Raw genomic sequence first — 14,679 nt, forward strand, 5'->3', positions numbered from 1 at the left:
CCATCCTTCCCGAAGGAGGTTTCGGAAGCACTTACACATATGAACAACCGTCTAGGAGCATATGGAAGATTAGAGGTGATTGTAACCCTCTTTGAACATAGCAGAAAGTCTGCCGGGGAAACACAGGCTCTGAGGCTATACCGTGGATTTTACACAGAATGGATCCACTTAGGTTTCTACATATGGAACCCAGCCCTCTACCGGTTCTCACGGATTCATCAAGTGAGGGCCTGGCGCCGTATGCTCTGCCACGTCTGGCTGCCAAGGAGACGGAGGAGCTCGACAGGGTCTACGATATGGACTCTCTGGAGTGGTTTTATCAAGCCAAAACCCGAAGCCGGGGCCTCTCAGTGCTTCTACCCATTTGAGGTGATAACACTGGAGAATACCGCCTCCACACGAAGGTTATAGAATCTAGCGAACGTGTTGGGGGTCGCCCAGCCCGCAGCTTTACAAATATCTGCCTGCGAGGCGCCACGAGCCAGTGCCCAGGAGGATGCAACACTTCTAGTAGAGTGAGCTCGCAACCTGAACGGGCAGGGCAACCCTGTTCCTGATAAGCCAGGGTGATGGCATCCACTATGCAGTGGGCTTAGGTCTGTCTGTCTCGACTGTCTGCAAAGGCTCAAATGGGCCCTGCTGTAGTGCTCTGAACACTAGAGACAGGTCCCAAGAGAGTATAAAGGGGGGCCGTGGAGGATTTAGCCTTCTCGCCCCCCCAACGAACCTGATGATCAGGTCATGCTTCCCCACCAACTTCCCTTACATGGGGTCATGGTTGGCAGCAATCGCAGCCACGTAGACTTTAAGGGTGGAGGGAGACAGCCTTCGCTCCAACCCCTGCTGCAGAAAGGACAGCACGACTCTGATCGGACATTTCCGGGGGTCTTCTCGGTGAGAAGAACACCATTCGACGAACAGGTTCCACTTCAAGGCATAAGCGTGTCTCGTAGACGGTGCTCTCGCCGAAGTGAAGGTGTCAGATACCTCATGGGGTAGGTCACCTAGTACCTCCGCGTCCTGTCCAGGGACCAGACATGAAGTTTCCAGAGGTCTGGACGCGGGTGCCACAGGGTGCCCCGTCTCAGAGTCAGTAGATCCTTCCTCAGAGGAATCTGCCAAGTAGGGGCTGTCACAAGGAGCATCAGTTCCGGGAACCAAGTCCAAGTGGGGCAGTAAGGTGCCACGAGTAGGACCTGCCCCTCTTCCTCCCTGATCTTGCACAGTGTCTGTGCAAGAAGGCTCACTGGGGAAAACGCATACTTGCGAAGGGCCCGTGGCCAGCTGTGTGTCAGTGCGTCCGTGCCGAGTGTTCCCTCTGGTCAGGGAGTAGAACAACTGGCAGTGAGAGGTTTCTGGAGAGGCAAACAGGTCTACCTGAGTGACTCCAAAACGACTCCAAATAAGCTGGACTGTCTGGAGATGGAGTCTCCACTCTCCCTGGAGTGCAGCTTATGATAGCTCGTCGGCTGCCCGGTTGTGCAGACCAGGAATGTGAAGGGCACGAAGCGACCTCAAATGCTTCTGACTCCAGAGGAGGAGGTGGTGGGCGAGTTGCGACATGTGACGGGAGCGTAGACCACCTTGTCTTTTGATGTATGCAACGGTCGCAGTGTTGTCCATACGGACCAGTACGTGCTTGCCTCGTAAGCGTCCTTTGAGATGAATCAAGGACAGGCATACAGCCAGCAACTCTAGGCAATTGATGTGCCAGAGAAGTTGGGGGCCCGTCCAAACCCCCAACACTGCAAGCCTGTCAAAAGTGGTCCCCCCAGCCAGTGGTAGAGGCATCCGTGTGAACCACAGCATGCCTGGAGACCTGTTCCAGGGCACTCCTGCCCAGAGAAATGCAAGGTCTGACCACGGGGTGAAGGTTTGGCGGCAGGCCGGAGTGACTCGGATTTGGCGAGTGCCGCGTAGCCACGCCCACCTCGGGACTCGGCCATGGAGCCAGTGTTAAAGCGGTCTCATATGAAGCAGCCCCAGCGGCGTGACTGCCACTGTAGCTGCTATATGCCCCAGGAGCCTCTGAAACTGTTTCAGTGGGACTGCCGTCCTGCCCTTGAACATATTCAGGCAGTTCAACACCGACTGAGCACATCCTTGCATGAGGCGTGCGCGACCGAATCCAACTCCATACCGAGAAAAGAGATCCTCTCCAAGGAGAGTTTTTCCAGTTGACCTGAAGGCCCAACCAGCTGAGGTGCGAAAGCACCAAGTCCCTGTGTGCACATAACTGATTTTCCAGGGCACTCCTGCCCAGAGAAATGCAAGGTCTGACCACGGGGTGAAGGTTTGGCGGCAGGCCGGAGTGACTCGGATTTGGCGAGTGCCGCGTAGCCACGCCCACCTCGGGACTCGGCCATGGAGCCAGTGTTAAAGCGGTCTCATATGAAGCAGCCCCAGCGGCGTGACTGCCACTGTAGCTGCTATATGCCCCAGGAGCCTCTGAAACTGTTTCAGTGGGACTGCCGTCCTGCCCTTGAACATATTCAGGCAGTTCAACACCGACTGAGCACATCCTTGCATGAGGCGTGCGCGACCGAATCCAACTCCATACCGAGAAAAGAGATCCTCTCCAAGGAGAGTTTTTCCAGTTGACCTGAAGGCCCAACCAGCTGAGGTGCGAAAGCACCAAGTCCCTGTGTGCACATAACTGATTCTGAGACTGAGCTAGTACGAGCCAGTCATTGAGGTAGTTGAGAATGCAAATGCCCTGTTTGCCTCTCAGGGGAACAAGGGCTGCCTCCGTAACTTGCGTGAAGACACGGGGTGACAGGGACAGCCCGGAGGGCAGGACCTCATACTGATATGCTCGTCCTGAGCATATCAATGCTTTAGCCTGAAGAACCTGCAGTAACGCCAAAGCATGTAAGGCGGAGGCAGCTTCTCCACAGGCCATATAAGCATCGCTGGACAGACCAGACGAGTACCTACAGACCCGGGAGGAAAGGCATGGTTCGCCCTGCCGGGTGGAGGCGGTGTCAGTACACAACTGCATTGCGACCGACCGCTCCACTGGGGGGACCCCCGTATACCCCCTAGCTGCACCACTGTCGAGAGTGGTGAGGAGTTAGCAGGTCGGTTTCCGGCAGAAAAAGGTGCCATCCACAACTTGGTAAGCCCCTCATGCACCTACAGGAAGAATAGCACCGGGGCGGGGCATTGAGAAACCAGCGCGGACCACCTTGAAGAACCAATCGTCCAACCTTGAGGGCTTGGGACACGGTGGAGGTCTCCACTCAACCCCTACCCTCACGGTGGCCCGAATCCGATTCAGGCATTGCTACAGTCCCGGAGGACAGCAGCGCAGCCGAATCTTCCTCTCCAGTGAGCTCCGCCACTCAACGTCATCTTTAAAAAGACGCACCTGTGAATGCTTTTAGGGAAAAAGCTCTTTCAGCATGCTGAAGCGCACAGGGGAGATGGCCGCCTGCAACACAAACAAGGGGTAGTGCAGCCTGATGTGTGCAACCCACTCGACACGGGAAACCACCACCGCTGAAGCTCCGTACCGCCAACACGAATAGCTCTCAAAGAGTGCGCTGAACTCGTTCAGTCTTCTTCTCTCAGTAGAGTAGTCAGGAGCAGAATGATGTGATCGCTTGGCTCCAAAGCGAAAAGCTGAATATGCTCTGCACCAGCTGCCTACTTATACTCACGCTGTGATCAGCGGCAGCTGGATGGAATAATCACATGCCAATGTGCATTGGCTCATTTAGTTTACACTCGAAGTAGATTGGTCTCGCTAAGCGAGATCCCAATTCGTCGGTCACCGACGTGACGTCAAGAGTGACCGACTTAAAGGGAACTGATATTTATTTTGATCGATCTAAAGATTTTTCTTAAACTATTGTTTTTATTGTTTGTTTTAAATATTAACATGTAAAAATAGAGAAAATGAGCATAAACAATTAAATATCCAATATCAACCAATATCAGTTCAATTAAAAATCTCTAAAAATCCACCGATAGCCAATATGATACCGCATAACACTATATTAATACACATTTATTCACTTCTGTTGGGTTATTTTGCACTAGGCAGAAGTACAGTATAGTTATAATAAAGAGCATGTTGCTCTGTACCCTCTGACCGTTTAAAATACTTTCAGCGTTTCACTTTTGCATGACTAAATGTAGACAGGCATAGCATGAGCACTGTGCTCCACACTAAAGAATCAGTTTCACATGTGTAATCTTAAACGTCTTCAGAAGCCAAAGCTTTACCAGCTTCTAAAAAGTGAATGTAAAGTGTTGCTGAAATTGGATCAAGACTAGTAAACAGTGAAGGGATATCGCTGTTGATGTCGCTAAGACGTTAATATAAGCAAAATTATATTTCTGTGTTTAGCTTAGCACCATCTGAATAACTGGTTTCCACTTAGTAGACATTAAAATGTATTATATGTAGTGAATCACCCTTGTGCCCTTAGTTGTAAGCACTCTAAGAAAACCAACGTCTGAGTGTAGCGTACTTGGCAATTGACTCACATACTGGTAGTCTAAACAAACCTGGGCTCTGCTTTCCTGACATAAACAGTTGTCAGAATGTAAAATACGTATATCTAGATTGTTTCATATAATAAACAGCATTCCACAGTCAGCTTAGTTTACAAACCCAATTAGGCCGAAGAAATTGTAATGTATGGATCTCAGACACTAGCATTTTTGTCTTTATTTTGTAATGCCTATTGGATGTGATTTGGTCTAATTAATTTTAGGAATTTGCCATAAGCCACTGTTAATTAAAACAGGGAATTGCTCACCGTGGTTTTATATTGTATTGCCTATATTTTGGGCCCCTGCCTGTTAATAAATAACAATTTGGTCCCTCGATATCTCTTTGCCACCGTGAAATCTTCTCAGTCTCTCCAAGTGTAAATACGGCCGGGAAGTAAGAAAACACACAGTCCATGTATTCTCAATACTTCAATTTATTCACAGAAATACAGATCTTATATAGGCATGTCGAGGGGAGTTTTCACCCTCTTAACCAATGAGGATAGGGGGACATACCCATACAGGATGTTTTTCCCAAGAACATGTGTTTTGTATAAAATTGCCACATATACAGAAAAACATATCCATATAAGGAATAGACTTCCTGGCGACAGAGGCTGAACCCCCCTTATAAATCAGCACAAACTCCTTTACCTTGAATATTGAGTAAGAGACATTCAAACACCATACAAGAGAAAGAGAGAACAGATAGAGGAGGGGTGATTCAGAGAAGGAGAGAGAAAGAGTGAGAAAGGAGGGGTACGGCATCAAAAGACAGAGAGTGTTTTCTAACACTGCCTTTACAGTATATTTACATTATTTGTCATCAAAACAAACTTTCAATAAAATGGTTACATATGACATTAATAGTAAAGGGATACATGGGTGAATCATCAGTTTATTACAAATTAATTATGGCTTAACCTTTGGTTTACTGTTGATACATAAGGATAAGAGACTTGAGAGCTCAAGTCCCTGGGTCACTGGTTTCTTTAGATATGCACACATGTGAAATGAGAAGTGACAGAACTGTTACAGGAGCTCGGATGTGGCTTTATAGCCTCAGAGCAGTGTGATGATAAATTAGATATGACGTTGCTTTTCTTTTATACTGTATCTGAAACCTACTGTCCTTAATTTATTTAAGTCCTAAACACACACACACACACACACACACACCAAAACATTACTGCTCTTGAGGAATGGGCCAAAATACCAGCAACCGTGTGTGAAAACCTTGTGAAGACTTACAGAAAACGTTTGACGTCTGTCATTGCCAACAAAGGGTATATTATAACAAAGTATTGAGATGAAATTTTGTTATTGACCAAATACTTATTTTCGACCATAATTTGCAAATAAATTCTTTAAAAATCCTACAATGTGATTTTCTGGATTTTTTTTCTCATTTTGTCTCTCATAGTTGAGGTATACCTATGATGAAAATTACAGGCCTCTCTCATCTTTTTAAGTGGGAGAACTTGCACAATTGGTGGCTGACTAAATACTTTTTTTCCCCACTGTATATACTGTATATGCAAATTATGTAAAAAAAATGTACAGTCCTGGGGAAAAAATGGTCCGTAAAAATATCAAAACATAATTTTGGATTAGTAATATGCATTGTTAAAGGGGTCCTATTATGCTTTTTCACTTTTTTAATTTTAGTCAGTGTGTAGTGTGCATGTTTGGGCATTAAAAAGATCTAGAAAGTTACAAATCTCAAAGTCCACTCCAAAGGGAGATATTTCGTTTTTAAAAATCCCTTTTCAAGAACTACAACGAACGGCTCATTTGGACTACAGCGTTTGTTTTCTGGGCTTTGAGTGAGTGCATCCGACAAGACGACGACGAAGAAGTGCTGCTGCAGAGTTAGTGCATCAGAGAAAACCAAGAAGAAGAGCTGCTGTGCTGTAGCGTCAAATTTCTGGCATGTCTAGAACAGCGGTTCTCATTTCCAGTCCTCGTGTACCCCCGCTCTGCATACCTCTCGTCCGGTGAGCGACCGCCTGAAACGCTGTTTTTTTTTCACCTCCGTGCCCAAACGTCTTTGTTTGGGCTTCCGAAAGCGGATGATGTCAGGAAACAGTGGTTGCAATTTATTTTTTAACTCTGTCCCTGAGCATTATAACCCCAATTTGCTATTGTGTGCTGCGCATTTTACTGAGGACAGCTTAACACGAGTGAGTAGTGCCGGATTCGCCAAAAGCTTTTGTTGAAAGACGGAGCAAGGGGCGTGGCAGTACTGAAACACCATCTAAGCTGTTCGCCAATCACAACGCACTGGGACAGCTAACCAATCACAACACATTTTGTTTTTTGGAAGGCGGACCTTCATCAAAGCCGGAACTAATTGAGCCGTTGGTGGCAGGCTGGGGAGAAAGGTATTTTAATAATGTAAATTATGTGAAAAATAATGCGTTTTTCGAACCACCAAGCATGAGCAATGTTCTGGTACACCCCCAAAACAAAATCAAGACTTTGTAAAAGAACATAATAGGACCCCTTTAAGAATGGAATTTGGATAACTTTAAATGTGGCACCCTCAGATTCCAGATACTCAAATAGTTATATATCGGCCAAATATTGTCTTAGCCTAACAAACCACACATCAATGGAAAGGATGGTGACTGATTTTGTGGTCCAGGGTCACATATACTGTATATATACCTCTGAACATCACCCATTGCAATGCATCAAAATATTCAACTGCTTCTTTATTTCCAATATGATTCATCAATTTATTTATTTTTCTTGGGTAAGTCACAACAGCTGCATGTAAACATTTCCTCATATGATTTATTGACCTTGTATCATATTATCAAATACATGAACTATTTCTGTCACACTAATTTACTAAAACTATTGCGCAACATGTCATCTTGCAATGTCATACGCACAAAAAGTTTTTTTTTTTACCTTGCAATATCAGTTTCAAATCCCTTCTGACAGCACACTGATTTCTAATAAGATGAATGGCTTCTGTTTCTATCCCATGCCTGTTTTAGGAGTTTTTAAAGTTTGGCGACAAAATTCTGCTAAAAGGGCAGATTGCTTTATGGCAGCAACAAATGCATTGCCTACAGCCAGTTCAGAGATTGTCTGTAAAGCCCTGTTCACACCAAGAACGATAACTTTAAAGATAACTATAAAGATATGAATATTAGCATCCACACCAGCGGATGATATCGTCTGTAAGCGTACGCTCGTCTGCTGCTTTAAATTCTCAAGCTTGTTATAGCAGGATTGACTCTGATTGGCTGTCAAAGTTTTTATCGTTCATTAGCTGAAAAACATTTTTCTGACATGTACACACCTTAATCACACCATTATCGTCGTGTAGGACTTTTCGCCGCATTTTGCGACAGGTTACACACACACGGCAGTGGTCAACCATTTGACGGCAAACAAAAGAGCATGGCTCCGTTGTCTGTTTGCACGTATAGCATGACATATAATTAACTGCACTTGAAGCTTTCAGTAAATTAAAAATGAAACACCCAAAACTGTATATGGCATCACAACGAAGACAAACTATATGTTTATATGTGAAATTCTGGAGGGGACATCAGATGGCGTCGCGTGGTGACAATGTCGTGTGCCATTAATCGATCTATGTTCTATAACATGTAAAACAGGAACATGAAAGGAATATTCTAAAAGCAACTCATGTAAACGCCTTAATCATAATATTGTCTTATTCAGAATAAGGTAAATAATTAGATTACTGATGTCTATGTAAACGTAGTCAGTGATTCCAATGATATAATTTCTCTGTGCCTTTATTCGTTATAGCTGTGGTGTGGACTCTGCTATTCTTTAATATTGAGATTTTTAAAACTATATCTTTATCACTATCTTTACAGTTTGCTTTCGAAGACGGTTCACTTCAAACATTGCTTCAGAACTATATCTTTATCATTATCTTTACAGTTTACTTTCGAAGATGGTTCACTTCGACATTGCGTCAGGAATCTGACGCAATGGGGACTCCCTTCCTTTCTTAACATACCTGAAATCTTATTGCACAACGCCAGTGACGTTGCACTTCATACTGGCCAAAGTCAGCCAAGATGTCGAAAAAGGGGCGGATCCTCGCCACTATATAATGCGCCGCCTTGGCGGCATGAACTCAGAATCTTCCTCTTTCAAGTATCCTACTTTAAGACAGCTGTGGAGAAGACGGATTTCCCTCTTGGCGTTCCAGCATGTCAAGCTATTGCACGCTGTGTTCGGGACCCACTGAGGCTCCGGACACCCACGAGTACTGCATCCTGCATCCCGGCAGCGTCAGCGAGCTACTGGTGGGACTGCCGCATGGGAGCGATCGCGCATGACGCACTTGCCCCCCTGGTGCACTTTGTTGAAGAGAGTCTTCGACCCACCTCTGGTGTCATACGATGGCAGTGCTGCAGGTTTTTCAGGCACAACTCCTGAAATCCCTGGACGAGGGGGAGACGGATCCTGAGGCATTTAAAGATCTGCACGCGGTGACAGACTTCACCTTAAAAGCCACGAATAAGACGGCCCAGGCAATCGGACGAAGCATGGGTTATATGGTAGTGCTCGACCCGTGCTTCCACATGTGGGTTCTAGCCGCTTGACTCTATATGGTTTTGACTAAGTCGTATAGTTGGAATTCAGAGGTGGGGAAACCACCGTACCCAGAGAGCGGTTCTCACTTGGTGCCGCTGGAGCGAGCTTGTGACACATAGTGTTTTCGTATTCGCTGTATTACTGCTTAAGGGTTAGCAAGGCACAAGATGGCAGTTCGTCTCTGTACTCGCGGTGTGCACCAGCTTGTTTATGACCTCTTATATTTATGCACTAGTACCGGCTACGGCTGCTAGCTGAGTGTGTATACTGTTATCGTTGTGCCCGGCATCCACACCAGCGGATGATATCGTCTGTAAGCGTACGCTCGTCTGCTGCTTTAAATTCTCAAGCTTGTTATAGCAGGATTGACTCTGATTGGCTGTCAAAGTTTTTATCGTTCATTAGCTGAAAAACATTTTTCTGACATGTACACACCTTAATCACACCATTATCGTCGTGTAGGACTTTTCGCCGCATTTTGCGACAGGTTACACACACACGGCAGTGGTCAACCATTTGACGGCAAACAAAAGAGCATGGCTTCAACAACACCGTTGTCTGTTTGCACCAGTGGTCAACGCAAACAAAAGAGCATGGCTTCAATGGCTCCGTTGTCTGTTTGCACGTATAGCATGACATATAATTAACTGCACTTGAAGCTTTCAGTAAATTAAAAATGAAACACCCAAAACTGTATATGGCATCACAACGAAGACAAACTATATGTTTATATGTGAAATTCTGGAGGGGACATCAGATGGCGTCGCGTGGTGACAATGTCGTGTGCCATTAATCGATCTATGTTCTATAACATGTAAAACAGGAACATGAAAGGAATATTCTAAAAGCAACTCATGTAAACGCCTTAATCATAATATTGTCTTATTCAGAATAAGGTAAATAATTAGATTACTGATGTCTATGTAAACGTAGTCAGTGATTCCAATGATATAATTTCTCTGTGCCTTTATTCGTTATAGCTGTGGTGTGGACTCTGCTATTCTTTAATATTGAGATTTTTAAAACTATATCTTTATCACTATCTTTACAGTTTGCTTTCGAAGACGGTTCACTTCAAACATTGCTTCAGAACTATATCTTTATCATTATCTTTACAGTTTACTTTCGAAGATGGTTCACTTCGACATTGCGTCAGGAATCTGACGCAATGGGGACTCCCTTCCTTTCTTAACATACCTGAAATCTTATTGCACAACGCCAGTGACGTTGCACTTCATACTGGCCAAAGTCAGCCAAGATGTCGAAAAAGGGGCGGATCCTCGCCACTATATAATGCGCCGCCTTGGCGGCATGAACTCAGAATCTTCCTCTTTCAAGTATCCTACTTTAAGACAGCTGTGGAGAAGACGGATTTCCCTCTTGGCGTTCCAGCATGTCAAGCTATTGCACGCTGTGTTCGGGACCCACTGAGGCTCCGGACACCCACGAGTACTGCATCCTGCATCCCGGCAGCGTCAGCGAGCTACTGGTGGGACTGCCGCATGGGAGCGATCGCGCATGACGCACTTGCCCCCCTGGTGCACTTTGTTGAAGAGAGTCTTCGACCCACCTCTGGTGTCATACGATGGCAGTGCTGCAGGTTTTTCAGGCACAACTCCTGAAATCCCTGGACGAGGGGGAGACGGATCCTGAGGCATTTAAAGATCTGCACGCGGTGACAGACTTCACCTTAAAAGCCACGAATAAGACGGCCCAGGCAATCGGACGAAGCATGGGTTATATGGTAGTGCTCGACCCGTGCTTCCACATGTGGGTTCTAGCCGCTTGACTCTATATGGTTTTGACTAAGTCGTATAGTTGGAATTCAGAGGTGGGGAAACCACCGTACCCAGAGAGCGGTTCTCACTTGGTGCCGCTGGAGCGAGCTTGTGACACATAGTGTTTTCGTATTCGCTGTATTACTGCTTAAGGGTTAGCAAGGCACAAGATGGCAGTTCGTCTCTGTACTCGCGGTGTGCACCAGCTTGTTTATGACCTCTTATATTTATGCACTAGTACCGGCTACGGCTGCTAGCTGAGTGTGTATACTGTTATCGTTGTGCCCGGCTGCGCCGCTCACATCCAGTGTCTGCATTATTATACTTTGCATTACTTGCTTATATATATATATGCATACTGCCTATATGTCTTCGAAAGGGAACGTCTCTGGTTACTTTCATAACCTCGGTTCCCTGAGAGACAGGAACGAGACATTGCGTACGCGGCCGTGTTCACTGCTTAGATCTGCTGTGCTGGTAGTTCAGTCGGAAGATTCTGAGTTCATGCCGCCAAGGCATGAGTTCATGCCGCCAAACCTTAATACAGGTTTAGCTGATTTCAGTTTCTGCCTGTAGGTCGGTATAAGATGAACCAAACAGTGATCAGAGAGTCCTAAAGGGGCCCGTGGAACAGAGTGATATGCATTCTTTATTGTGGTGTAACCGTGATCCAGTATATTACTGTCTCTGGTGGGACATGTGATGTGCAGTCTGTATTTTGGCAGACTGCACCCAATCGGGAGAGATTGGCTTTATTAAATTAATGATTAAAACAGAGTCCGGGTGTTGTTGTTCTGTCTCTGTGATCTGATCAGCAAGTTTCTGTAAAGCGGAGCTCACGTGTGCTTGCGGAGGAATGTAAACACTGACGAGAATGAATGAGCAAAACTCCCGCGGCGAGTAGAAAGGCTTACAGTTAATGAAGAGCAATTCTAGATCTGAACAGCACATCTTCTTTAACACAGTTACATCTGTACACCACCTCTCATTGATGCAAAAGCATGTCCCGCCGCCGTGTGATTTCCCCGTTGATTCTGCGTCGCGATCCGCTCTGAACAGCTGAAACCCCAGGAGACTCAACGCGCTGTCCGGAATGGCGCCTTTCAGCCAGGTTTCCGTGAAACACAGAGCAGCAGAGTTTGAAAAATCCTTATTTGTCCGGGAGAGCAGAAGGAGTTTGTCCGTTTTGTTGAGTAGAGAGCGGAGGTTCGCCAGATGGATGCTAGGCAACGGCGTCCTGAATCCGCGCTGCCTGAGCTTCACGAGCGCGCCGGCTCGCTTCCCCCGTCTGCGCATCCTGAAGCGTCTGAACAGCGCCGCTGCTCCCCCGACTACAATGTCCAGCAAAACATCAGAATATTTGAAAACCGGTGAAATATCGGGTGGTGTGTACTGCCGAATGTCCAGCAATTCGTCTCTGGTGAAACTGATTGCAGGGATATAACTAAAGACAGGACAAACTAACAAAAACATAAAAACAACTGCGGAGCACGCCACGGAGGCAGCCATCATCGTCGGCGCCATCTCACAACTCAGCATTTTTTCAGTGTAAACTCTAAAAATAGTTCAATCCAAAAGTATCGTTTAGTGTAAAACAGGTTGAAGATTAGCTGTCAATTCATTAAATGATGAGCTGTTTCCTCTAAAAAGCTGTTTATTTAGATTAGTGAAGCCTCTCCTCTGTTGACATCCATTAAAAAAAAAAGGCCTCCGTCTCCTTTCTGTTAGCATTAGCTGTTATGCTTTTTGGTCAAAGGTTGCAGGCTTGCCTTCTAGTGGCTTTGGCCAGTTATCCCATTCATATCTATGAGTTATCTGCTGTAATTACGACAGTGATATATTTACGACAGTAAATTCCATTCACTTAACTGTAGGGGGCTCCAAAGTCGCAAAAATACACAAAACTACATAAATGTCCTTTAACAGAACTTGTTAACATGCTTCAAAAGTCCTCTAAATATGTTAAGTAAAAAAAGTATTTTAAATCTTTATCCAGAACAAAATATAACTTGTATTGTGTACCTGACTCTGACATTATATTATCATTTATGCAGAGGACTTCATTATTTTATGCAGATTTAATTATGCTCTCTTAAAGATACACAGTGCAGATGTGTTTTAGATTAGTTTATTACTCATTGGAGATGATTTAAACCAGATATCTCTCTCTGTGTGTGTGTAAAGGGGCTATAGTCACAGGCTCTGCCAAAGCCAAACCAAAATAGCGTAAAGCAGCTGCTGTGAGAGTCAAATGTGAGAACTTTCAAAGCAACAGCGCCATGTGGCTTCATTTGATCACCTGTGTAAGTGTAATAGATGACAAGAAGGTCACTGATTGTTTGGAAACAGAGAAAGGGGGGTTTGTGAGACTGTGAGAACTTGAATGTGAATGAATTCATGTGGGATTGTAAGCAGATAAACTAAAGCTTTTATTAGCAAAAATTACAAGGCCTCCAATAGTTTTGATGTGAAAAATACACCTGTCTCCCTCTGTCACGCGGTTCCCATCTGAAGGTTCCTCTGAAATAATGTCACTTTAATTGTATCCTGCCAACCTTGAACAATAGGTTCCTTTCATTACTATAAAAATACAAAAACAAAGAAGAGAGTTGGTCTATCAAAAGCAAATATCTAGTCATTTTCTCAGGGATATCAATATAAAATAATAGAAATAATAGAAATAGAAAAGGCCTTATGTTGGGGAGAAGAAAGCTGGAGAAAGGCTACTTGCACTTTAAAGCGAGTACACAGCGTCATATTTCACCTCTCCTAATATTTCCTCATAAAAGCCTTCTCTCCACACTCAAGCTGAAGTCTCAGACTGAAATAAATAGCTTGTGCATCCCTCTACCATACCAGCTCTCTTTTGTTTCAGCCTTGCACGTGAGCTTGTAAACTTCATGACCTTCCCTGTCGTGTTTTACTTTGACTGGTTGCTATTTTTTATGTTTTTTAAATATTTACAGTGCATTTATTTGATCCGAAATACAGCAAAAGCAGTAATATTGTGAAATATTTTTACTATTTAAAATAACTGCTTTCTGATTATATTTTAAACTGTAATTTATTTATGTGCTCAAAGCTACATTTTCAGCATCATTACTCCAGTCTTCAGTGTCACATGATCCTTCAGAAATCATTCTTATATGCTGATTTGCTGTTCAAGAAACATTTATTATTATTATCATCATCATCATTATTATCAATATTTAAAACAGTTGAGTACATTTGTTCAGGATTATTTGATGAATAAAAAGATCCAAAGATCAGCACTGATCTGAAATAAAAAGCTTTTGTAACATTATACACTATACCATTCAAAAGCTCTTTTTAAAATTTATATTTGGGGGGGGAGGGGAGGATTATAGAAATGAATGGTTTTATTTATTTAGGATGCTTTAAATTGATCAAAATGATGATAAAGACATTTATAATGTCACAAAAGATAAGCTTTTGTAACATTATACACTATACCATTCAAAAGCTTGGAGTCAGTATTATTTTTGGGGGGGGAGGGGAGGATTATAGAAATGAATGGTTTTATTTATTTAGGATGCTTTAAATTGATCAAAATGATGATAAAGACATTTATAATGTCACAAAAGATTTCTATTTCAGATAAATGCTGTTCTTCTGAACTTTCTATTCATCAAAGAAACTTGAAAAAATTATACGCAGCTGTTTTCAACAACACATTTTGAGCAGCAAATCAGAATATTAGAATGATTTCTAAAGGATCCATGTGACTGATGCTAAAAAATCAGCTTTGAAATCACAGGAATAAATTACATTTTAAAATATA

This window comes from Sinocyclocheilus grahami, unplaced genomic scaffold (assembly GCF_001515645.1).
Source record: "Sinocyclocheilus grahami isolate Dianchi unplaced genomic scaffold, SAMN03320097.WGS_v1.1 scaffold122.1, whole genome shotgun sequence".
Lineage (NCBI taxonomy): Eukaryota > Metazoa > Chordata > Actinopteri > Cypriniformes > Cyprinidae > Sinocyclocheilus > Sinocyclocheilus grahami.